Source organism: Eschrichtius robustus, chromosome 10, assembly GCF_028021215.1.
Source record: "Eschrichtius robustus isolate mEscRob2 chromosome 10, mEscRob2.pri, whole genome shotgun sequence".
NCBI lineage: Eukaryota > Metazoa > Chordata > Mammalia > Artiodactyla > Eschrichtiidae > Eschrichtius > Eschrichtius robustus.
In genome coordinates this window covers 27,174,503-27,200,068 of record NC_090833.1, presented here as the reverse complement: position 1 = coordinate 27,200,068, position 25,566 = coordinate 27,174,503, and the positions used below count along the sequence as shown (strand labels likewise).

General features: G+C 41.5%; 1 long non-coding RNA gene across 1 annotated transcript in view; it reads left to right on the top strand.

Moving 5' to 3' along the window:
• Window positions 1-1,755: 1,755 nt before the first annotated feature.
• Window positions 1,756-25,566, top strand: part of LOC137770643 (uncharacterized) — a 417,676-nt gene continuing 393,865 nt past the window's right edge. Inside the window, exon 1 of the long non-coding RNA XR_011075203.1 lies at window positions 1,756-1,830. This is a non-coding gene — a long non-coding RNA (uncharacterized lncRNA). The remainder of the gene's footprint in view (window positions 1,831-25,566) is intronic.

Sequence of the window (25,566 nt, the reverse complement as noted above, 5' to 3'; positions counted from 1 at the left end):
CCTTCATGAGTCAGTTTCCTAGTTGTGGTGTAGAAAAAGGCAACCTGGCAGAGAAGCTGATGAAATGACAGATTATTTTTTTGTTAATGGGCTTAAAAGTTCTGTGATATACTAAGTCTGAAGCATCAGCTGAGTAGCTTTCCTTTTTGTGTGTATGTTTTAAAAGTGCTAGTTGTGGTTGAATGTTAATAGTCTGGCCATTGATCTCTGAAGACACAGAGTATCTTTCCAAATGTGCTGACTATGATGTTTCATACAATTTTATGTTCTTGGTGTGGAGAGGAAAGAGAGGACAAATATATACTGGTGGGATTTGTTTGTTTTTGACATTTTGACATTTGGGAGTCTTTTCTTATACATCCATTCCTCCATCCCTCATCCCTCCATCCAGCAAACATTTGATGTGTACCCCTACTCAGTGCCAGGCCCTGAGCTAGGAGCTAGGAAGTGTTTGTCATAAAGCAAAGCCCCCATGGAAGACAACGAAAGAACAGTTTCCAAGAAAAAAAGCTTCAGACGGTTCCCCGATCACTGCCCTTTCAGAGCCTCTGTTGTCTGCTACTGGCCTGATACAAACCCGCTTCCCTCCTTTTCTAACCCCACGGCCCTGAAGACCTTTGTGTGCCTTAGAGGTCAGCTCACAGATGTGGCCCTGGGACACCCTCCTCTTTATCTATATTGTACTTACAAGAGATGGAGACACATGGGTCTTTTCTAATTTTTTTCCTTTTTCTTTTTTGATTAGCATCTGCAAAATGGCCTCAGTCCATTGCTTTAAAGTAACTAATCCGGCTTGTTAAGATGGAGATTGTCATCCACGAGTTGTTATTAGCAGGCTTCTAAAGGAAGAGGGTTTCAGGCAGAGCAGGGCGGGCTTGGAGAAAGGTTATATAATATAATATGTTCTTCAGGCGCCATATGAGGGGGAGACAATGCTGCTTTACAGGACCTGTTCTCAAGTGCTGCTTAGAGGCTTACATAGTCCTGCCTGTTCTACCTCATGAAAAGGGAGATCCAATCATTGCTTTCTGGAAACTATTCTCCTCATCTCTTTGGCTGTCATATGTATTTAACAGTAGTGCCCTCAAGGACAATGGGGTGGGGAAGCGTGCTAGGGGGCTCCAGCCTCCAGCCTGTAGTTTTTCATTTCACATTGCAGGCTTTGCTAAGAATGGTCTTCTTTGTTTCCATTTTGAGTCATGGCTGAATTCTTATATGTTGTCTGATCTTCAAGCTCAAATACCCAAGGGACCAGGCAGCTGTGAATCAACCCTGTGTGTGCGTGTGTGTGTGCGTGTGTGTGTGTGTGTGTCAGCTAGCAGGTACTATAGCAAAGAAGACAGTATACGTTTCCTTATTTCTTTAAATCGATAGGGATTTGGAGGAAAAGACTTTCATAAAATAGAATTGTGACTGATTATTCTCCCCCTTTCCAAGCACTGCTGTAAAATCAGAAGGTTATGAATAGCATGAGGGAAAAAATAATAAAAAAAACCCGTTTCTAATGTAGTCCTGTGGTTTTAAACCCAAACCTTCGATTTATAATGAAAGCTCAGTGTCTATACACTAACCTCCGCCTTATGAGATGGATCTCCTTTCTGATTGCAGAGCGTAAGGAAATCTTCCACATGCTTTCACTTATTGGGAAGGTACACAGTTGCTTATCTGTTGTTTTTCTTCCACAAAATCTATGATTTGGAAGTTCGACATCATGTATTTTTTTTTCCCCAGGCCAGATGTTTTATCCTGGTATGTTAAGTCATCATGACATGCTGCCATGAAGTGGAAACAACTGCTAGTTTTAATATCGCTCCATATCTTTATTGCAAGGTACATCCCATGCATCTTAATTCCTCATATTCTCCCTTTCTGTTCTCTGATCTTCTTCATTCCAATCCCCCCTCCTTGCTCCTGAAGCAGGCATATTGTAATTGCGTGACAGTCATATCCCAGTACCTAAAGAGGTTCTAGATAGTGTGATGAATATGCAGCGCATTATCTCCCAGGATGTGTGCCTGTGTCTTTAATCACAGCTGGAATGCAAAATCGGGCTCCACCTTTCAACTCTATCTCCATCATGCTGAGAGAGTGAGAGAGAGCAAGACGGAGACTGCTAGACAGCTGGAAAGAGATTGCAGCTCAGATGTCCTGAAAAACAGCAAATCCCTCAGACCTGGCAGATTCTGTTACCATGAGAACTGCAGATATTTCCATTGTGATGGTTCGCTCCAGCAGCCATCTGTTACACCCATTTGATTAGGAAGTACAGTTCAGCTTGTATGGGGTTTTCATCACACCTCATCCCAGGGCAGTATACAGAGGCTCTTGCTTTTTTATATGCTAAACTCCAAGGTTTCAAAGTACTGTAATTTACCGAGGCGGAGGGCATTTAATGAAATGGCATGAGAAGGTCACCGAAGACCGAAGCTCCAAGAAGAAATACACACAGGAGTTGTAAAGGAGGATTAGACTCCACAGCAGAAATGCAACCAACTCAGAAAATTAACCATATTTAGCAATCCCTCTTCTCTTGGTGGAGGGGAGTGAAATGAAGACCTAGGTTCTGAGACCTGGGTGAAGGAAGGTGTTTTGGTGTAGTCATAGCATGAAGGCTTCCAGAGCGGTAATTCTGTCTCAGGACTCCAGGACGGTCAAAAGAAAGGGAGAGAAAGGTAGTGCCTCAAACCCATCTCATCAGTTCAGTTGCAACCACTGTATAAAGATTCCATTAGCTCTAAAAATTTTATGATGCCATCTAACTTTTCTGTAGACACAAAATGACCTTAAAAGTTCCTTGAAGCAGTGCTGTAATTTACAGATTTAAACCAGTTATTTGGACTAGTTGCCCCTCTGTGTATTTTTGTACAGGAGGAAATGCTGATGGTACATCAAATAGAAATAAAAATAGGAATTCCCTTCAGTTAAGACTCTCCAAATACCCTTCCCGGGTGGTAGGCATTCTAGGTCCAGGCTTCCAAGAGGGTTGGTGGAGTCTGGAAGGAGCTGCCTAGAGTGTCTTAAATTGACTGGAGTTCCTGTAAATCCGGGAAACTAATTAAATGCTTACACATCAACGTGAGTTTGTGATTGCTGCACTGGGGCCCTTGGTGTGGCCTCCCTTTGTTTCCCAGCCTGCATTTTCTAGAACGGACTCTGGTAATATATCACTCAGGTTGGGCGAGAGCTGCCCAATTTTCTGAACTTGCTAAGTTTGCAAGTCCCATTACATCCCATTCTCTCTGTTGGTTGGGTTGCTGGGTGACTCCTTCTGAACAAGGGAGAAACTTTCCTGATCTGATTGCGCTGCAGGCTAGAGAACTCCTCCCCACTCTCCTTTCCTGTTCTGGTGTTGGCTTGCCATCCAGGGAGGCTGGGATGTCTGGAGGAACCAGAAAACTCATTCCCAACTTTGATGCCAAAGATACATTTCTGGCAAGATAAAATCAGTGACTAGGACCTTGGAGATGAAAAACTGGGACAAGATGTTGTTGTTTTGTTGCTTTTTTTCTGAAAAGTGGATTTTTTAAACCTTTGCAGTGGAAAGGCTCAAACTTCATGGATAAGGACCTGTGTTTTCTTTGAGTGAGGAACCAACTGGCTTAGCCAGCAGCTGAAGGTCCAAATGAATCATGGTGCCTCCTTTGACAATGGGTTGTTAGAAGGCTCTCTTCCATCCCAGCAACAAATGCCTGGCACTGTGATCTTCCAGTGGTGTTGACTTTCCCATTAAACCTCAATCCTACACCCTGGAGATTACCCTTTCTCCAAGGATTTTGAGGGCCCTGGTTTTATGAACACAGTGTCTGTCTCTGAAAGACAACAGATGCAATGAGGGCCCGAATGGAAACAATAAATACCATTCAGATTTCCCTTACGGAACTTCTTATAGTGGTGCCTTTGTTGAAGGAAACACGGACTAAAATGCCTTCCCCCTCCCTCCCTTCTCTCCCCAGTCCCCTTTCACTGCTAAGATCTCCACCACCTTTGGAAAGCAAAGGTTAAGTGTCTGAGGCAAAATCAGTTGACACACAAAAGAGACTAAAGCGAACGTATCACTCACTCGCCAGCAATTCGGTGGGGCGGAGAGCTTCTGGGGAGGGGAATGAATTTTACTTGAAGCCAGAAGAAAAGCAGTCCTTGGAGGGGAGTGCTCGCTAGAAATATTCTCCTCTGAGCTGGGATGTTAACAGTGGCACCTTCTGACTTAATGTGGCATCTTTCTTCATCGTTATCAATCTCATGAGAGCTTTCCTGCCATCTGCACCATTCGTGCTTCAGGCTCCCATATGAAAGTCCAATCTGGCAGCATAAATACTGGCTAATGAAGAGTAGGTGTCTGACTGACTGGAGAGAAGGGATCCTGTGTCAATGATGGGGCAGAATTCATTCATTTAAAAAAAATATTCCGCATTTCTACAGCCATTCAGGAAGAAATCCTCTCTCCTTCTCTCTTTTGTTCCCCTCCCTCCCTCTCTTATCCTCCTTTCTCATTTTCTTCCTGTGTCATCCTACGTTAGTGGAGTTCACGCAAAAGTCAGCATAAAAATGGTCTTTGCCTAAAATGTTATACCTCGGAGATTAAAAATAGGAATGTAATGTGGACTTGCCGACATGTGGTGGGTTATTTCTTTCTCTTCAGTGGGAAAGCTATAACTACATAGATTAGCAAAACTTGTGCAAGAATGGATGTAAAACAGATTTATCTCTGTGTCAGCTTTATCTGATCCATTTGGTCTTGCAGAGTTTGGACGGCTTCCTTTGTTACAATAACCAGCTTTCAAACATCTATATCCTTAGGGTATTAAATGTCAGCCTCCTGATGTACCAGTCAAGGAGAGAGGGTGGGCAATCTGTGGGCTGGGGAAGTACTCTTTGTGTGCAAGGCAGAGGGGTTGCTTGTGTACCCAGGCTGGCCGCTGGGATGACCTCCAGAAACTCCTACCACCTCCCCGTGTCACCGTGTAGGGGTGCTGAAGCACCACTGCCATTAATATCTTTCTACAAAGAATTCAGAAAGATTTCCTGTCACTGACAAGGACAGATTTGTTAGAGGTCTCTCAAGGAAATGGACAATAGCTAATTAATTGAGCTCTCCAGGACTTTCCGTGCTGTCGTTCTTCATTTATCTGTTCTCGTTTCTCAACACGCAGGCCTAGCTCTCCTTTTTCTTTTTTTTTTTTTTTAAATTAATTAATTTATTTATTATTTTTTGGCTGTGTTGGGTCTTCGTTTCTGTGCGAGGGCTTTCTCTAGTTGTGGCAAGCGGGGGCCACTCTTCATCGCGGTGCGCGGGCCTCTCACTATCGCGGCCGCTCTTGTTGCGGAGCACAGGCTCCAGACGCGCAGGCTCAGTAGTTGTGGCTCACGGGTTTAGTTGCTCCGCGGCATGTGGGATCTTCCCAGACCAGGGCTCGAACCCGTGTCCCCTGCACTAGCAGGCAGATTCTCAACCACTGCGCCACCAGGGAAGCCCTCCTTTTTCTTTCTTTCCCCCTTTCATTGTGTCTGTCACTCCCATGTTTCCCTCTTGCTTCATTCTCTCCCAGCTCTTTCTCTCTCTTTTTTTTTTGAAGTTTTGAATTTTATTTATTTTTTTATACAGCAGGTTCTTATTAGTTATCTATTTTATACATATTAGTGTATATATGTCAATCCCCATCTCCCAATTCATCCCACCACCACCACCACCCCCCGCCACTTTCCCCCCTTGGTGTCCATACGTTTGTTCTCTACATCTGTGTCTCAATTTCTGCCCTGCAAACCGGTTCATCTGTACCATTTTTCTAGGTTCCACATACATGCGTTAATATACGATATTTGTTTTTCTATTTCTAACTTACTTCACTCTGTATGACAGTCTCTAGATGAATCCACGTCTCTACAAATGAACCAATTTCGTTCCTTTTTATGGCTGAGTAATATTCCATTGTATATATGTACCACATCTTCTTTATCCATTCATCTGTCAATGGACACTTAGCTTGCTTCCATGTCCTGGCTATTGTAAATAGTGCTGCAATGAACATTAGGTGCATGTGTCTTTTTGAACTATGGTTTTCTCTGGGTATATGCCCAGTAGTGGGATTGCTGGGTCATATGATAATTCTATTTTTGGTTTTTTAAGGAACCTCCATACTGTTCTCCATAGTGGCTGTATCAATTTACATTCCTACTAACAGTGCAAGAGGGTTCCCTTTTCTCCACACCCTCTCCAGCATTTGTTGTTTGTAGATTTTCTGATGATGGCCATTCTAACTGGTGTGAGGTGATACCTCATTGTAGTTTTGACTTGCATTTCTCTAATAATTAGTGATGTTGAGCAGCTTTTCATGTGCTTCTTGGCCATCTGTATGTCTTCTTTTGAGAAATGTCTATTTAGGTCTTCTGCCCATTTTTGGATTGGGTTATTTGCTTTTTTAATATTGAGCTGCATGAGCTGTTTATATATTTTGGAGATTAATCCTTTGTCCGTTGATTCATTTGCAAATATTTTCACCCATTTTGACGGTTGTCTTTTCGTCTTGTTTATGGTTTCCTTTGCTGTGCAAAAGCTTTGAAGTTTCATTAGGTCCCATTTGTTTATTTTTGTTTTTATTTCCATTTCTCTAGGAGGTGAGTCAAAAAGGATCTTGCTATGATTTATGTCAAAGAATGTTCTTCCTATGTTTTCCTCTAAGAGTTTGATAGTGTCTGGTCTTACATTTAGGCCTCTAATCCATTTTGAATTTATTTTTGTGTATGGTGTTAGGGAGTGATCTAACTTTATTCTTTTACATGTAGCTGTCCAGTTTTCCCAGCTCCACTTATTGAAGAGACTGTCTTTTCTCCATTGTATATCCTTCCCTCCTTTGTCATAGATTAGTTGACCATAGGTGTGTGGGTTTATCTCTGGGCTTTCTATCTTGTTCCATTGATTTATGTTTCTGTTTTTGTGCCAGTACCATATTGTTTTGATTACTGTAGCTTTGTAGTATAGTCTGAAGTAAGGGAGTCTGATTCCTCCAGGTCCGTTTTTTCCCCTCAAGACTGCTGTGGCTATGAGGGGTCTTTTGTGTCTCCATACAAATTTTAAGATTTTTTGTTCTAGTTCCATAAAAAATGCCATTGGTAATTTGATAGGGATTGCATTGAATCTGTAGATTCCTTTGGGTAGTATAGTCATTTTCACAATATTGATTCTTCCAATCCAAGAACATGGTATATCTCTCTATCTGTTGGTATCATCTTTAATTTCTTTCATCAGTGTCTCATAGTTTTCTGCATACAGGTCTTTTGTCTCCCTAGGTAGGTTTATTCCTAGGAATTTTATTCTTTTTGTTGCAATGGTAAATGATAAATGGAGTGTTTCCTTAATTTCTCTTTCAGATTTTTCATCATCAGTTTATAGGAATGTAAGAGATTTCTGTTCATTCATTTTGTATCCTGCAACTTTACCAAATTCATTAATTAGCTCTAGTAGTTTTCTGGTGGCATCTTTAGCACTCTCTATGTATAGTATCATGTTGTCTGCAAACAGTGACAGTTTTACTTCTTCTTTTCCAATTTGTATTACTTTTATTCCTTTTTCTTCTCTGATTGCCATGGCTAGGACTTCCAAAACTATGTTGAATAATAGTGGTGAGAGTGGACATCCTTGTCTCATTCCTGATCTTAGAGGAAATGCTTTCAGTTTTTCACCATTGAGAATGATGTTTGCTGTGGGTTTGTCATATATGGCCTTTATTATGTTGAGGTAGGTTCCCTCTATGCCCACTTTCTAGAGAGTTTTTATCATAAATGGGTGTTGAGTTTTGTCAAAAGCTTTTTGTGCATCTATTGAGATGATCATATGGTTTTTCTTCTTCAATTTGTTAATATGGTGTATCACACTGATTGATTTGCATATATTGAAGAATCCTTGCATCCCTGGGATAAATCCCACTTGCTCATGGTGTATGATCCTTTTAATGTGTTGTTGGTTTCTGTTTGGTAGTATTTTGCTGAGGATTTTTGCATCTATATTCATCAGTGATATTGGTCTGTAATTTTCTTTTTTTGTAGTATCTTTGTCTGGTTTTGGTATCAGGGTGATGGTGGCCTCATAGAATGAGTTTGGGAGTGTTCCTTCCTCTGCAATTTTTTAGAAGAGTTTGAGAAGGATGGGTGTTAGCTCTTCTCTAAATGTTTGATAGAATTCACCTGTGAAGCCATCTGGTCCTGGACTTTTGTTTGTTGGAAGATTTTTAATCACAGTTTCAATTTCATTACTTGTGATTGTCTGTTCATATTTTCTATTTCTTCCTGGTTCAGTCTCGGAAGGTTATACCTTTCTAAGAATTTGTCCGTTTCTTCCAGGTTGTCCATTTTATTGGCATAGGGTTGCTTTTTGTAGTCTCTTAGGATGCTTTGTATTTCTGCAGTGTCTGTTGTAACTTCTCCTTTTCATTTGTAATTTTATTGATTTGAGTCCTCTCCCTCTTTTTCTTGATGAGTCTGGCTAATGGTTTATCAATTTTGTTTATCTTCTCAAAGAACCAGGTTTTAGTTTTATTGATCTTTGCTACTGTTTTCTTTGTTTCTATTTCATTTATTTCTGCTCTGATCTTTATGATTTCTTTCATTCTGTTAACTCTGCGTTTTGTTTGTTCTTCTTCTCTAGTTCCTTTAGGTGTAAGGTTAGATTGTTTGATATTTTTCTTGTTTCTTGAGGTAGGCTTGTATAGCTATAATCTTCCCTCTTAGAACTGTTTTTGCCGCATCCCATAGGTTTTGGATCGTCGTGTTTTCATTGTCATTTGTCTCTAGGTATTTTTTGATTTCCTCTTTGATTTCTTCAGTTATCGCTTGGTTATTTAGTAACGTATTATTTAGCCTCCATGTGTTTGTGTTTTTTACGTTTTTTTCCCTGTAATTGATTTCTAATCTCATAGTGTTGTGGTCAGAAAAGATGCTTGATATGATTTCAATTTTCTTAAATTTACTGAGGCTTGATTTGTGACCCAAGATGTGGTCTATCCTGGGGAATGTTCCATGCACACTTGAGAAGAAAGCGTAATCTGATGTTTTTGGATGGAATGTCCTATAAATATCAATTAAATCTATCAGGTCTATTGTGTCATTTAAAGCTTCTGTTCCCTTATTAATTTTCTGTTTCGATGACCTGTCCATTGGTGTAAGTGAGGTGTTAAAGCCCCCCACTATTATTGTGTTACTGTCGATTTCCTCTTTTAGAGCTGTTAGCAGTTGCCTTATGTATTGAGGTGCTCCTACGTTTGGTGCATATATATTTATAATTGTTATATCTTCTTCTTGGATTGATCGCTTGATCATTATGTAGTGTCCTTCCTGTCTCTTGCAACATTCTTTATTTTAAAGTCTATTTTATGTGATATGAGTATTGTTGCTCCAGCTTTCTTTTGATTTTCATTTGCATGGAATATCTTTTTCCATCCCCTCACTTTCAGTCTGTATGTGTCCCTAGGTCTGAAGTGGGTCTCTTGTAGACAGCATATATATATAGGTCTTGTTTTTGTATCCATTCAGTAAGCCTGTGTCTTTTGGCTTGAGCATATAATCCATTCACGTTTAAGGTAATTATTGATATGTATGTTCCTATGACAATTTTCTTAATTGTTTTGGGTTTGTTCTTGTAGGTCCTTTTTTCTCTTGTGTTTCCCACTTAGAGAAGTTCCTTTAGCGTTTGTTGTAGAGCTGGTTTCGTGGTGCTGAATTCTCTTAGCTTTTGCTTGTCTGTAGAGCTTTTGATTTCTCCACCAAATCTGAATGAGATCTTTGCTGGGTAGAATAATCTTGGTTGTAGGTTTTCCCCTTTCATCACTTTAAGTATATCATGCCACTCCCTTCTGGCTTGTAGAGTTTCTGCTGAGAAATCAGCTGTTAACCTTATGGGAGTTCCCTTGTATGTTATTTGTCATTTTTCCCTTGCTGCTTTCAATAATTTTTCTTTGTCTTTAATTTTTGCCAATTTGATTACTATGTGTCTTGGCATGTTTTTCTCTCTCTTTTGTAGACTCTATGCATAAAAAAACAAAAAACCAAACCAAACCAAACCCTAGCAGGGCACATATATTCAAAGATTTTTCTAGGAATAGCAGTCATTTCTTCAGAGTCTGAAAAGTGTCATCTTCCAGGGTTGGAAGGGGCCTCAGAAGTTTCTACTTTGTACTGGATATGTAAATAATCTTTAGTATCCTTGGTAAGGAATTGCAAATGTTTTGTTAAAAGTCTATAGTGACTGTGTACCTATATCTCTATCTGTATCTACATCTATATCTATAATCTCCTATGTAATTAAATGGAAATTTCGTCATAACCTGCAAACAGTTCCATGAGACCTTGAGTACCCCATGTAGATGTTGCTTCATCTTTCTCCTCATAATTGGGCTGCCTGGCTCATTGGGTTGGAGCAGGGCATCAATAAACTCAAGGTTGCCTGTTCTCTTTTCAGTCACTCTGTGCACAGAGAGCCTGAATTCCCAGTATGCCTGCTCCACTACCTTTGTTTTTGTGACCATCTATGCAAGAAGTACAGGGCATGTAGTGGGGTCATTGGAGGTGGCTCTAGATCAAAGCAGAGAGGTCTGGGATTGAATCCTGGCCCTGCCACTTTCTTTATGTATGTGAGCTTTAGCAGTCATTGGATCTCTTGGTGCCTCAGTTTTATCATCTGGAAAGCGGGGATACCAACTTCTTGAATCTCAGTAGTTTATTGTATGAATCAGATGAAGTAAGCCTGTGAACATGTTGGACACTTAGTGCTGTCTCAAGGGTGACCAGCTGTCCCAGTTCACCTAAGAGTGGAGGGTTGCTTGGGGCACAGGACTTTCAGTGCTAAAACTGGAAAAACTGGGATGGTTGGTCATCCTACTCAGAGCCCAGCTTAAACAATGACCCCAGTGGATAATGGAACTTTCTCCACGGTTGAAGGAAATCTTGTTTTTGTTTGTTTGTTTTTTGTTTTTTTGTTTGTTTGTTTTATGTGGACTAACCGCCTGCTCTATTTTGGATCAGTGGACTGATTGCTGGTTTGGAGAAGGCTTACTCACTGTCTCTCCCCTCAATGTCTCAAGGGGTGGTGTGAAACTTTAAAGCAAAAGTTTGCAAATGTTTAAAATGAAGCGAGCACAAATTCCTTCATCTGAGTTGGAGCTTATTCATTCTTCAAGACCCAGTACATTTGTTACCCCATTCATGAGACTTTACCCATGAGCTCTCTCTCCTCAGCATGAGCTGTGCTTTTAGGGTATAATGTGTTAGGTTATTGCTTTACCTCCAAGTATATTTTTAAACTCCTTGAAGCCAGACAGCCTGCCTTATATTTTCTGAGTATTCACTGAATGAATGAATAAATGAGAGAATGAATGATTTGTAAGTGGGGAAATGAGTCAGAGGGAGTAAATGGGGCATGAGGGAGTGAATAAATGCATGAATAAATTAATGATTTTTCTGTGTTAATTAAAAGCAAACGTGCCTTTTTAGTCTGGCCCTGTTGTGTATCTCATGTCTAGAATTTTTAAACTTCAAATCCTGGATCCCAAGTCCTTTTTCTTAGCCTTAGCTGCCATAACAAATTCCTAATACTCAAAATGACCCAGCTCACCTTGGGGGTACCACTCATTGTTTGATAAACTGGGAGACTATAACTTATTTTTTCTTAAAAATTTTAAAGATTAATTTTAAAATGAAAAGTAAAACCTACATATGGCAAATAGAAAACAAATCATTCAAACTACACATGATCTAAAATGAAAAGTATCTGTCTCGTCAATGTCCTCCCATATCCCCGTTTCATTCCTCTGAAATTAAAGTTTCTGCTTTTAGTTTTTTCGGTGGCTACAATTGAAATTCTAAATAAAAGAATGTTTTTGGTATATCAAAATTTGAGGGTGTATTTTGACATCCTGTTATGGAAGTTGAGATATTGGTCATTTTCAACATTGTCCATCTTCCTTTCCTTCTCTGCCTCCTGAGACACAGTAATTCTAATGGTCAGCTTTATGCCTTTACAAATTCTCCCTTCTCTATTTGTTGACTTATATTTAGTCATTATCTATGGAATATTCCCACTATAAACCCCACTTACATTTATTTCTACAACTCTCCTCTGCTACTGATTTTTGTTTTATTTATTTATTTATTTTAAATTTATTTATTTTTATTTTTGGCTGTGTTGGGTCTTCATTTCTGTGCGAGGGCTTTCTCTAGTTGCGGCAAGTGGGGGCCACTCTTCATCGTGGTGCACAGGCCTCTCACTATCGCGACCTCTCTTTTTGTGGAGCACAAGCTCCAGACACGCAGGCTCAGTAGTTGTGGCTCACGGGCCTAGTTGCTCCGCGGCATGTGGGATCTTCCCAGACCAGGGCTCGAACCCGTGTCCCCTGGATTGGCAGGCAGATTCTCAACCACTGCGCCACCAGGGAAGCCCCTGTTATATTTATTTTTATGTTGTCAAATTTTACAGCATTTACTTTCTGTTCTGTCACTCTAATTGTATTTAGTAGTGCTTTTCCACAGGTGTATTCTAAATATTAACCGAAGAATGATAGAACTTAACCAAGTGAGGGGACTGGATCCAAAGAGAAGGAAAGTAATCATAAGTTACTCACAAGAGATGCTGAGTCACAGGGCCCAGGGATTTCTCTCTTGATTTCTTTGGCACTCTCTTTCCTTCTGGGTCATGCTTAGCTATAATTTTTATTCATGTATTTCTCTTATTTTGTTTTCTTGTATTGCATTTTTGTTTTACTGGAGCACTTCATCCGAACTTTTTTTTTTCATATGGAGTTTAAGGGGTAGCATTTAAATATCTTTGTATGTCTGAGAATGTCTTTATTTTGATTTCACTTTTGATGGATAGTTTGTCTGGGTATAGATTTCTAATTTCAAACATTTCCCTGAGACCTTTGAAGGAATTGCTATTGAGACGTATGCTGTCACTCTGATCTTGTTACTTTGTAGGTAACCCTCTTCCCTAGGCTGATCTTTAGGATTTTTGTCTTTGCCTTTGGAGTTCTGAAATTTCGCCAAAATTTGTTCAGATGTGTTCTGTTTCTATTCACTTTGCTTTTATCTTGGTAGGTCTTTTCATTATAAAGAGTTATCTCTTTATTTACCTCTGGGACTTCCTCTCTCCCCCTCATCCCCATTATTTCTTTGATTATTTTCTTCTCTCTATTGTCTCAATTTTTGCTTCTAGGGGTCATATTAGATATACACTGACTTCCTGGCTCTGTCTTCTGTAATCTCGTATTTTCTATCTCTTTTAATATTTGCTCTTTTTAATGCGAAATTTTCTCTATCTATCCAGCCTTTAACCTTATCCATTGTAATTATTTATTCCATACATTAATTTTTAAAATATTTTGGTAATCATATTTAATTAATTAATTAATTTCCAGGAATTTTTTCTTATATTCTGATTGCTCTTATATCACAGCAACAATTACATTTCATTAATTAATTAATTTTTGATTAATTTTTGTTTTTTTAAAGAGGTACACACCTCCAGTTATAATCACTAACTTATTTTGATGTATATTCAACATCCACTAAAATATCTCTAAAGATATTTTAATTCTAATAAAGATATTTTCATTCTAATTTTAAATATTAGAATATTTAAAAACTATTTTCATTTTCTTTAATCATTTCTATTTCTTTTGGGGTCATATTAGGTTCATCCTTTTAATGAAAATTGATTTTCTCAGATGTCTTGTGATCCTGATTATAAATGGAGGAGTGGTTTGATTCATATGGGTACCTTATATGCAGTTTTCTCTGCAGGTTTTAAGAGTCTGTGTCCTCAATAGGCTTCTCTTTTGATTGGGATGTCTTACTTAGGGCTCCTGTAAATGTAAATGCGTGGACAGATTTTTCCCATAGGGTCCATAAGCAAGGAAGGTGCATGTTCCCACAGTCTCCAGAGTAACAGAACTTTACTCCGGGGTTAGAGAACTTTAAATTATTTTACACCTAAATGGGACTAAGACCTCCTATACCTCTTTCCACCTTGTCTAATGTGGAAGTAGACAGTGATTTTTTTCAAACTCACTCAGGCCCTGTTTCCTATACTAACTCCCTTTCCCAGTCGCATGCCCATTATTCCTAGTTTATCCTGGGGGCATAACATTCTGCTGCCAGTCTCTTAAGCTCTGTAAGCCTGGGGACAGAGCAAAGGTATGATTAACACTGTGATTCCTATTACAGTTTTGTAGTTTATTACCCTGATGATGCACCCTCTGCTCATTCAGGCTATGTTGCACCCTTAAGAAGGCCTACTTTGATTGTTTGTCTTTGGGCTGTGATTTTCCCAACTCTTACCCTTTATTGATCTTATCCTAGCAGCTGTACAATTTGTAGGAGTTCTTCAATATTTCTGTGACAGCTGGCTCACTTTCTTGTATTTGGTTTGATCAAGAAAAAATTTTTTCTATCGTATCAATATATCAGTATGAGCCCATAGATGGAGAGGTGTTGTGTGTGGTCTACCAGCTAGAAATGGAAGGTGGAATAGAGTTTCTGAGAAAGCTTGTATAGGGCGCTTAAAGTCCACTGTGTTTCTCTATATTACCTTTTTCCTTTGGCCAAACACATAGTTTCTTCATTTCTCTGTAGACCTGTCCTCCTTTGCCATCTACCTCACAAGCCCAGATGCCTTAGCATTTTCTCTTGAAGCTTCCTTTGACTTCTCCAGCTCTCCTAGAGTCTTTGTTTCTGGAACTCTAGAAGCACCTCAAGTGATGGCCAGAGAGGTAAATGCATAAGACATTTTTACAGCTTTTGTCTGTTTGTTTTCGACCCCTAAACTGATGGTAAAATCCCTTCAGGACTTGACCATGTGTCTTCATCCTTGTATATTTATAAGAGTGTGTGTGCACTGGTAGTGGGGTAGGGTTTAGTGAGTGAAAGGGTGTGGTCTGCTAGCCCCACAGAGCATGGCTACCAAATGCTTACTGATGAGGTTAAAAAAAAAAAAAGAAAATCTCTTCTCTTAAGAAGCTTGCCTATGCATTGCTTCTCTTCCATAACGTTGCTTAGGAATGTGCTAGAACTGTGCTACTGAAACCTTGATAAAAACAAAGTTTTTTAGCTTCAATGATATTTTTAACACTTAAAAATAGCCCATTAATTCCCGAGGGGTTAGGTTTATAATACATATTTAGGGGGTCCCTCTCCTTTCCCATTTCCCCTTTCCCCTTTCCCCCATTCCCTCACAAATCTGATTTCACATATTCATGGAGTCCAACATCTCTGTAATCTTATTTTTTTCTTTCTTGTGCAAGGAAGGTTGAAATATTAATTGCTGTATCAGGCACTTTCAGATTTAATGTTTTCCCCATTCTACGGGCTGCCTACCTCCTGCATGACTTCTGTCTATTCTCACAGCTGTCTGAGAGATAAATAACTGTAAAGTCTCGTAAGTAATCTATAAATTATATTCAAATTCAGGTGTCCAAATAATCCTTCCTTTAATCTCTAAAATGACTCTACTAGAGGCTTGTTAGTGAACGTCAACTGGAAACGTTATGTTTTCCACCCACTCCTATTCCTGTTAAATATGCTAGTGTTAGAAAAGGAATAGAACTGGTAAAATAGGCCTTCAAACCCTCTGCCAGCTAGAGAGGCTGCATGGGTACAGTAGGGCACCCTGGTTCAAGTTAGTAAACCTTGGCTATTGAAAGAAAACCAGAAAAATGAGAATGAAATTGTTTGGTTGATGCTCGAAGAGGCACCTTTCGTGAACTCTATTTGGCATGACATTGCTCTCAGACAATGAGAAAAATTCTGGATTCCAATCATTGTTTAATGTTCTTAACATATGCCAAAGAGAGGGTGTGAGGCCTGGGTTATTGTATTAGCCTCACAAGCCATCCATTTCTTATCATTTGGCTGAGTGGTATCTCAAGTTTCATACTACCTGGTTCATTCTACTCATCCAGCCTTGTCGCCAGCCTCCAATCCCAGTGGGTCAGGGACCTCACCATCCTCAGCAAGCCATGTTCTGCTCATTTTCACCTCCATGCCTTTCCTCCTGCCTGGCACGCTTTTCTTCTTTTCTGTCTTTAAAGCTTTTCCAATGAGCAAGTAACCTCTCCATGCTATCTCTCAGAATCAAAGAACTAAATGATTTCTTACTGCGATCCTACTGTGTTCCTAATATTCTGTTAACTGTGTAGGATAGAGAAAAAGATTTATAATTAACATTTATTTAGCACCTACTGTGTGCCAGGCACTGGACAAGGCCATTTGCATGGTGCATTATCTGAGTCAACTCTTACATCTTACACAATTTCTAGTTTGTAGAAAAAGGAACAGACTTGGAAGTTATCCGCCTCGTCGATGGAAGAACTGAAAACCCACGTCTACTTGACTCTAAATTCCACATTCGTTTCATTACGCCATGATGTGCATGCCAATAGATTTATAATTTACTTGCAGTGCAAGATAGGGATATATGGAATCATAAAATATTACAGTCTTGAAGTTAGGAGGGTTTTTTGACATCATATAGTTCAACCCTCTCCTGGATACTGAATATTCTGTATAATAGTTTAAGAATGAAAAAACCAGCTTCTATTAGAAAACCTTCAGTGACAGAGATTCCCTACCTGTCATGTTGGATGAATGGACCTGGGTGAAGCACTAAATTTGTCTCTATCGAGCGCCTTATTGCCAGTGTTGGCTCTTTTTCCAACTAGTTCAGAAAACGTTATAACTTAATTTTGTCATTTAATATTATTTTTTTATCCAAGTTATATATTTTTGTCAGAGTACCATAATTATTACCATCCTGCCATTAACAAAAATGTCCTAAGGATGGACCTGGGAGCACACTGGTGGAGCTCTCTTTGTGAGCTGACAACTATGCGATGATTGGCATCCTTTAGGTGTGGTCATTGGATTATCTAGAAAGTTCATCAAGCTTATTATTGCTCTTAAATTTGTGGTATGGAGAGACTTTGTTAAATACTTAATGAAATGCAGAAGCATTGCATTTATTCCATTTTACCTTTGTAAGATTTCCAGACAGAAGGAAATAAGTCATCTGATGTGACTTGTTCTTGCTGAGCTCAGGTTGGCATCATGGCATCTTTCAATTTCTTTCCAAGTCTGCAAAAGCTGCCTATTTTGCTAATTTGTTCTAGAATTTGTCCCCAAATGATACCGATGACTGGTGACATCCAAATTCTTGCAATTTTGAAAAATTGGGACACTTTGTGAAAGAACATGTGACAGTGACCTGGTTACAAACAGTCTATAATGAGGCACCTTGTTTGCCATAAAGCGTATGTACTTATGGGAGAGCAGAAGGGCATGAAGTAATCAAGAAAGTCTTCATTAAAGAGTTGGACTTCGGAGGATGGTTAGACTTGAGTCACAATGGGAGAAGATGAAAGAGAATTCTAAACGATGGAAATAGTATGAGCAAAGGTATGAGGTCTAAGCTATGAACGAATTTGGTGTGTTTGTGGGCCCAAAAGGCATCGGTTTGGCTGCAATGGGTGAGTACGTGCTGGGGATTATCAAGATTGCAGTGGGACAGGCAGGGTGGGGCTTGCTTGTAGGACAGTCTTGAAGGTGATGGAGAGAATGTTGGCTCTGAGTGTTGTGGTAGGATAAAAGGCATTGGAGAGTTTTGAGCAGAGGAGTGATCTGGCAATAGCAGCATGGAAAGAGGATGATTCCGTGTTCAGGAATGCATAATATGGAAGAGCTGCTGGAAGCCGGGAGGTTTCATTGGAATTGACACAGTCATCTCAGGATGAGGATGGAAGAGTCTTGCTTACTGTAGGGTTATTGGAACTGAATAGGAATGGACAGTAGAGCCATTTCAATGGGAAATATGTCAGATTGAATGTGTGATGGTTAATTTTAAGTGTCAACTTAATTGGGGCATCAGATGCCTAAATATCTAGTTAAACATTATTTCTGGATGTGTCTGTGAGGGTGTTTATAGAAGATTAGCATTTGACTCTGTGGACCCAGTTCAGATTGCCCTCCCCAATGTGGGTGGGCATCATGCAGTCCACTGAGGGCCTGAATAGAACCAAAACGGCAGAGAAGGGGAGAATTCTCTCTCTGCTTGACCGATGGAGCTGGAACGTCAGTCTTCTGCCTTTGCACCACCGGCCCTTCTGGTTCTCAGGCCTTCAGACTTGGACTGGCGCCTACACCATGGGCTTTCTTGGGTCGGTCTCTAGCTAGCAGATGGCAAATTTCAGAATTTCTCAGCATCCATAATCACATGAGCTAATTCCTCATAATAAGTCTCTCTGTCTCTCTGTCTGCCTCTGCCTCTGTCTGTCTGTCTGTCTCTGCCTCTGCCTCTGCCTGTCTGTCTCTGCCTCTGTCTCTGTCTCTCTCTCTCTCTATATATATACACACATATGATAATAATATATATATATGATGTATCCTATTGATTTTGTTTCTGTGGAGAGCCCTAATACAGGATCCTTGACTAGCTCAGCGATGGATTGATTGAATGAGATGATATGAGGCATGAAGGAGGATAGTGAGTCAAAGACAAGTATAACTTTTCCAGTCTTGGTGCCTGAGAAGAATCTGTTGTTATTAAAAAAAATTAGTGTAGGCGGGTCATGGTGGGCAGATATACTTTGGCTGCAAAACTGGATTAATTAGAAATGAAATCCTTTACAGAAGCATGACTTTCAGAGGCATTCTAAATACTCCTCTGCCAAAGCTTGCATTTGGAGGTGAATTCACTGTAGGCATCTCTTTAAATATAAAATGGAGGGGCAACAAAATAACCTCCCACCCCACATCTTTAGAGGAAATAAGAGGCCCTGTAACTCTTGAGGAAAAATACATTCACCTTCAAATTATATTGTTTTAGAGGTCAAAAGTATATAATTTCCGAAGGAACACATGGTGATTCAGCCTGCTGAGAGGCTATTGCTCAGTTACTCCCAGCAGTGACGAAGGTGCCTATAATTCCTCAAGCTCTGCTTAAGCTGGTGGGAGCAGAGGCCATGCCCAGGCTGTGGGCTGACAGGGTAGATTCGGGCCTGACAGGGCACATGGGCCTGCCCCTTATGACACGGTCCCTCTGCTCTGATGTGTCAGGAGCCTGCCTCATGGCAGGTTGCCCACACGGGTGGCCATGGCCTCTGCTCTCCCTGCCTGTTAGTTAACTTGTCTGGCTGGCATGTCTCTGAGCACACTTGTGTTGAAGGCTCCATCCCCGGGGTGTGACCAAGTGGAAAGATCCACCACGTAGCTTCTTGTCTCCACGGAAGGAGGCCACGTCTGAGCTCAGCCAATTGGAGGGACCAGGGTGACCACCGGAGGTGACCCTGCCCTTGCAGTTGTGGACTCTGTCACCTTCAAGCTGCAGAGGCCTCGCTGAGCAGGATGGGCTGCTGAGAGCTCAGCAGGTTCAAGGCCTGATGCCTGAGGATGCGTCTTATTAGAGATGCAGTTGTTTGTTCTCAGTCATTGGCAAGGGCTGTGGCCACCCTGAGTTTCTGTTACTTTAATAATTTAGCATCTGATGTCATCAGTGGTTTCCGATGAGACACGAGGGGTCATCGGACGTGCATACATCAACGTGCGTTGATCTTCTATAGAAATAATTTGCTTTTCTGTATTTTTTTCCATGTGCACGGTGTCTTGACGTTCTCTTGACGTAATTTGAGAAAATTACGTAATTGTCAAAACTCACTTAAGGATTTTCAGTCTGTCTTTCTTCCCACTGCTCTTCCTTCATGTTGTCACTTGGCACGAGGAGAAACAGTACTTGGCCTGGGCAGAGGATGGAGATGAGAGTGAATGGGTAGCTTCAAAAAGTAGCAGGAAGAAGGAAATAATCCAAACAGGAAAGTGGGAGTGGGTGCGGGGGTCTGGGAAGCCATTATTCCCTCTCATCCTCCGTCTCGTGACATGACTCCTCCCAGGGGCAGCCCTTGAAAGGTCGCTCATTAAAACTCCCGAGAAGGTGCAACCAAAACAAATCCACTGTAATCAATTCGGAGGTTGATTCTGGTCTGCAGGTGGAGGTTTTGGAAAAGGATCACTGGCTCACGTTAAAGATTTATAAACAGGCCCTGATGTCAGTCAAAGGCGGAGCATCAAGAAAGGGAAATGCAAGAGAGTCTATAGCTCTTCTAGCTCTCTCTCCTTTCTGTCTCAGCATCTCTCCTGGTAACAAGGAGAGTTTGGAAATTGTTTTTTAGCAAATGCATTAGAGGGAAGGTTGAAGGGAAGTGACACATTGACAAGTGACTGAGGGAACAAACCTGGGGAAGGATGGTAAAAAAAAAAAAAAAAGGCTGCTGAAATGAGGGCTCCCCAGGTCTCTTCAAGGTGTAATTGCAGGTGTGCCGGTGACCCACGTAAACTGGGAACGGGAAGGGATGTGGCAGCATACCTTCTTCCCTTTGCGATCCCGACAGACCTTCGCATAGCCCCATAGCAGAAGCAATAGCCCTCGCCCAGATCATTCAGGGCTGGCTCTGACTGTATTGCCTGGTGCACTCCATGTGCAGTTTGCTTTGTACATCTCTACCCCCCACCTTTGTGCAGGTTTCCCACAGCCTATCACCACCATTGTCGTCACCTTCATCGTGGTAGCAGCTAACATGTGGTGATGCTCATTCTGTGCCAGGCACGATACGCAGGGATCGTTTTTTCCCACAAAGCAAGCCTATGAGGTCATCACTATTATTCCCATTTTACAGAAGGGGGAAACTGAGACTCAAGGAATTAAGTGCTTTGTTTAAGTCACACAACAGTAAGTCATGGAGTCAGGGTTCAACTCAGGAAGCCTGTCTCCCAGAGCCTCTGTGCTGTAAATGAATAGGTGGCTGGATGAACGGAGCGAAAGATAAACAGATGAATACATGACTTTCCAGTAGGCTCTCCAGCAGTGTTCCCTTTGCCCTGACTTCAAAATTCTCAGAACCCAGGGGGTGGGCTATGGCAAACATCCTCTGAGAGCCCCCCAGAAATTCTAGAGAAAAGAGTGTCCTCACCTCATGGACCAAATCCCCCCCCCCCCTCCCGTCAAGCCTCTTGGCAGCACCCAAATTCAGAGGACCCAGATCAAGCCTCCTCTCTGTGTGTGGAGATGGGGACAGGAAGGGAGGGGTAGGACCAAGTGCCAAAGTCTGATCCCCCAAATCACCACACTCTGCTTTAGCTTTGTTTATTTTGTTTTTAAAATTTTTATCTTATTTTATTTTTCTGCTTTAGCTTTGAAGACACCCTCTGTGATGAGTTGAATTGTGTCCCCCAAAGATATGTTCAAGTCCTAACATTACCCTGGTACCTGTGAATGTGACTTTATTTGGAAAGAGGGTCTTTGCATATGTAATTAGTTAAGATGAGGGTATATTGGATTAGGGTGGGACCTAAGTCCAGTGACTGATGTCCTAATGGGAAGAAGAGAGGACACACAGGGAAGAAGACCGTGTGAAGATGGAGGCAGAGATTGGAAAGATGCTGCCACAAGCCCAGGGACCCCACTGCAGCTCCCAGAAGCTTGAAGAGCCAAGGAGAGATTCTCCCCTAATGCCTTCAGAGGGAACATGGCCCTTCTCATACCTTGAGTTTGGACTTCTATCCTTGAGAACTATGAGGGAATGCATTCTGTTGCTTTAAGTCACCCAGTTTGTGGTAATTTGCTATGGCAGCACTAGGAAACTAACATACCCCCTTCTGGTTTCTCCTCCCCAACTTGCTTTTTATCTTAGGATGTCACTTCTTCTGGTACTTTTACCCATGTCTATACCACCCTGTAAAGTCTTCACTGGATCTAGCCTTTGATAATCTGGGTGAGAAATAAGCTAGAGAGAAAAAAAGGAGTTTGATATTTCAAGCTGTTGCCACAAAGAAATATATCACATCACCAGGTTATACCTTGACGCTTAGTAAGTGCTCATTAACGTCTATTGAGTCAAAGGAAGAGACTGATTCAACTTACAGGGCGTAGCTTTCTATCTCCCCCTCTGCCCCTGAGTATTCTGTGGAGTGAATTTTCATGAAATAAAAGATTGATGCTTTGTTTCAGATCTTCTACTTCGAAGTATAGACTCACTTCTTTCAGAGTTCAAGCCAAGCAGCAATTACTCGGGGCATTAGTATTAATTGCCTCCATTGATAAAAAGCCTAGTGTGCGCCAGGCACCGTACTAGGTCCTTACATGCATCATCTCATTTATTTACTATAACCCAGTGGGGTACCTACTTTGTTACTATTTAATTGACGAAGGATCTAACATCCAGAGATAATTAATTATAATATTAATAATAATAGCAAACATGTTTTGAATACTTACTATATTGCCATGCTGAGGCTTTTCTGTACATCATTTCATGTAATGTTCTCCGGGACCCTCTGAGGTTGGTTCTATTATTTCCCCCAGTTTTACAGAGAGGCTAAGTGACTCGCCCCACATTGCACAGCACACACAAGAAGTCTGAAGATGTGGTTCCTGCCCCTTTGGAGCTCATGGTCCAGAAGGAGAAAGGAGACTCTAACTCATGGAACAAGTCAGTTTGTGTTTACAGATGGGCATAAGGGTGGGCTGAGGCAAAGGCTGGCTTTGAGAAAGGACTTCACTCTGGGAAAATGAGAAAGAATGGAAGGAAGCTCCAGAGATTGTTGGTAAAATGCCTCATTTTAATTGTGTTGAAGGGGGTGTAGGACATGATGGTAGGAGGTCCTCAAAATTTGTAAAAAGGTCCCCTTCTGAGGGGAACAGTTATACGCAAATCGGTGCAGAATGGCTGAGCTTGGCTGTCTTCATAAGACAAGAACTTGAGGGACGGTCCTGAGATCTGTTCACTCAACGATCGTTAGAGATGTTCAAATTGAATTAAGATCAGCGTGCATCCTTAAGTGTGTTGAGAATGCTCTCTCCTGTCACCTTCCTGTTTGGGATGATGTTATACTTCGTGGGGCTTTGGCTACGACCTGCAGGACTCACTCTTAGGATCTTAAATTCTGTGCGCTTGGAGCTGGTGTCCTCTAGGCATCTGATTATACCTGATTGGGGGGTCTGGGTGAGCAGAGGACTCTTGATAGAGGCCATTTTGACATTACGCATTGCTCCCACTGCCTGCAATGGTCCAGTCTCCCCGTTGCTAAGCTAGCGAAGGTCATGAAGCCTGGAACTCAGGCATAACGCCCTGGGATGTAGCACATCACATCCAAATGTTCCAGTGGGTCGGGCAGAAAGGGGTGACAAGAGAGGCAGCATATGAGGCAGAAACTGAATCAAAGTTTGGAAACCATCCAATGGGTCATCGATCTGAAAAGGGCTGAAAAGAGGCTGAATTTACAATGGAAACAGGAGAAAAAGGAAGAAAGTAAAAAATTAGGGCAGAACTTTATTTTATATATATATTTAAAATTTTATTGGAGTTTAGTTGGTTTACAGTGTTGTGTTAGTTTCAAGTGTACAACATAGTGATTCATATGAATAACATATAGTCATTCTTTTTCAGATTCTTTTCCCATATAGCTTCTTACGGAATATTGTGCTACACAGTAGGTCCTTGTTGGTTATCCGTTTTATATATAGTAGTGTGTGTATGTTAATCCCAAGCTCCTAAGGGGCAGAACTTTAAAGAAGGATGTGGAGGACTTCCTGGATTCAGAGAAGGTAAATGCAGGGACTTTTTGTTAAGGCTCCTTTGGCCTTGAGCTTGGGCAAGGAGTGTTCATAACGACACCAGACGTCAGTGAGTGTCCTGTGGGCTGCTCACTCACCTGGAAAACTCCTATGCATTCTTCAAAACCCAACACAGGCATTACATCTCCCCGATAACTTCCCTGATCCCTCAGCATGCTCTAGGAGCCTGTCTTCTGTGTTACTGTAACACTGTCTGCTCACCTTTGTCTTAATGCTTATTACCCTGTCTTGTAATCATCTGTTTATCTTCCCTTTCACGCACTGTGAGCAACTTGGTGTCAGGGCAGTGCAATCGGATTTGCTACATTTCCAAATAGCACATGGCTCATGGTAGAAACTCAACGCATGTTTATTGATCCCAGTTATAAATTTAAAAATAGCCATTTTTTTCCACTCAATTTTGCTGTGAACCTAAAACTGCCCTGAAAATAGGCCACTGGGGGAAAAGAAAAAAAGCCATTTTGCTCTGTACATCAGTCTCATGAGATTAGGTGGAATATGAGTTTTTTAAAAAGTTAATTAATTAATTTAAGTTTTGGCTGCATTGCGTCTTCGTTGCTGCACACGGGCTTTCTCTGGTTGCGGCGAGCGGGGGCTACTCTTCATCGCGGTGAGCGGGCTTCTCACCACGGTGGCTTCTCTTGTTGCGGAGCACAGGCTCTAGGTGCGCGGGCTTCAGTAGTTGCAGCACCCGGGCTCAGGAGTTGTGGCTCGTGGGCTCTAGACTGCAGGCTCAGCAGTTGTGGCACACGAGCTTAGCTGCTCCACGACATGTGGGATCTTCCCGGATCAGGGCTCGAACCCGTGTCCCCTGCATTGGCAGGTGGATTCTTAACCACTGTGCCACCAGGGAAGTCCCAGAACATGAGTTCTTAAGAGCTTGATGTGCTCAAGGTACATGGGCAGAATCATATTTTTGGATCTGAAAAGCTAAGTGGATACACTGAGCCAGCCCCCTTAGGCACTGGCCCTGGGGAGAGCCAGCTGATGTTGTCAGTCTCCCTCTGACACCCCCGCTCTTTAGATTCAGTGGGGTTTGAGGCTGCCTCTGTCCCCTCGGTCTGTGGAATTTGCAGATGGTGCTGGCAGATGCTCAACTTGGTGCCTCTCAATGCTTCTTGTTCCTCTGTTGGCGTTAACTGCACGGTGGGCCTGGTGCTGGCAGAACGGGTAGGGAGTCCAGGGGAGGGGACATGGGAAATCTGACTTTCATGCTTGGAATGGCAACTCACCCGTGTGGCCCGGAGAAAGCGTTCTGACCCTTTTTGCATGGTTTGTGTTGAAATGGCCACGGAGCTACAAGGCACTGTGGACCCTGGGAAAGGTTTGGGGGCACAGGCTTTCCCGCCATCCTCAATTTCCATCTCCAGGATGGAAACATGTCCTGCTTCCGCCTTCAGAGAGCCTTTCTCTGTGCTTCTTTGTGAGACATTTCCGAGAAGCGCCTGCATTCCGTTTCTGGTGGTGAATTGATTTAGAAGATCCTTTGTTGATAGCCCAGCTTCAAAAGCGCTCAGAGACTGCTGTTTATCTTCCTTCTCCCTTCCAAGCCAGGAGACACTCTTACAAAGGAGAAGAGGAAAAAATAAAAATGCCCTTTTATTGGTTTATAAATTCATTGAGCCCTTGGGGGAGGGGCATAGTGTTAACTATTCTGTGGGTAAATAGTGTGATTTGCACATGTTTTAGACTCAGTTAAGTGGGGGGTGGGTAACACTAAATCAAACCATTCTGTGTCTGTGAAGAGTGTGTGAGTTTTATATTACACGTTTCATAGTTTTCTTTTGTTCCAGATGTTTGTTTAATTTTTTTTTAAACATCTTTATTGGGGTATAATTGCTTTACAATGGTGTGTTAGTTGCTGCTTTATAACAAAGTGAATCAGCTATACGTATACATATATCCCCATA